Source organism: Aplysia californica, unplaced genomic scaffold (genome assembly GCF_000002075.1).
Source record: "Aplysia californica isolate F4 #8 unplaced genomic scaffold, AplCal3.0 scaffold02465, whole genome shotgun sequence".
In the NCBI taxonomy this organism is placed as follows: domain Eukaryota; kingdom Metazoa; phylum Mollusca; class Gastropoda; order Aplysiida; family Aplysiidae; genus Aplysia; species Aplysia californica.
This window is the reverse complement of record NW_004799735.1, coordinates 4,331-5,592: the sequence shown is the minus strand read 5'-3', so window position 1 is coordinate 5,592 and position 1,262 is coordinate 4,331.

Here is a 1,262-nt window from a genome sequence, read left to right as displayed (position 1 = left end):
GATGAGAGATGTTACAAGAGAGTAACAAACACAATAAGGTCATATAAGTGCCGAAGATGAGAGATGTTACAAGAGAGTAATAAACACAAAAAATGAAAAGGGGAGATAGAGATAAGAGGAAAAAAGGGAGCAAACCACACCAGAGCACCCGCCAACCACCCACACTTCAGGAACACAGAGTGGGCCTAAAGTGATGACACAGAGAGGGAGGACAAGTGACAGGGTGCAGCCCCGACCAGACCACCCACCAACCACCCCGAGGAAAACTTACCGAGGATCTCTGGTTAGCGGTGGACACAAGAGCGGAGTGGGGCGAAGATCCCGCGTCTACCGTCTCCCCTGACATGGAGGACAGGACTGTGCTCATCAGCTGGAACAAACATTGTCCAACATTTGAGAGGCATCGTGGTGAAATCAGGCGCTCGTCAATATACACAAATTGAAGAAACTGGCATTTTTGGGGCAGCTTGGTAATTTTTTTACGAATTCTAGTTTATCGGCTTAACACTATTGTTGTCCTATTAAGAACACATTTCTGGGTGGATTTTACTGAAAAATGTTGATTAAAGGCACAAAAAATATAAGTTTTCAGTTTCCAAGGACTACCAAGCTATAGAAATAACCAAACTTTGGTGTCCATTTTCTCGCTAATTCTTCCTTTGAAACCAGGCGACCCACCTTCTTCAAACTCAAATATCTTGACTTTTATTCACAGACAGCAAGAAAAGTGAACAGGTTTTAAGATGCTAGCAATAACTCCACATACCCAACACTTGACTAGCGTCCGATTCCACCAGAAACGTGACAACCACTAACTATTACATGATATGTACACTGGCGGGTGCTCTGGGCTGGTTTGCTCCTTCTGACCTATCAAACATTTATCTTTCCTAAATCTCTCCTTCTTCTGTCCTTTCAAACATCTGCCGTCCTTGTCTCTCCTCCTTCTTTCCTATCAAACGTCTATCGTCCTTCTCTCTCCTCCTTCTTTCCTATCCAACATTTATCGTCCTTATCTCTCCTTCTGTCCTATCAAACATCTATCGTCCTTATCTCTCCTCCTTCTTCCTCCTCATCAAACATCTGTTATCCTTATCTCTCCTTCTGTCCTATCCAACATCTGTCTTCCTTAAATCCCTCCTTCTTCCTCCTCATCAAACATCTGTTATCCTTATCTCTCCTTCTGTCCTATCCAACATCTGTCTTCCTTAAATCCCTCCTTCTTCCTCCTCATCAAACATCTGTTATCCTTATCTCTCCTT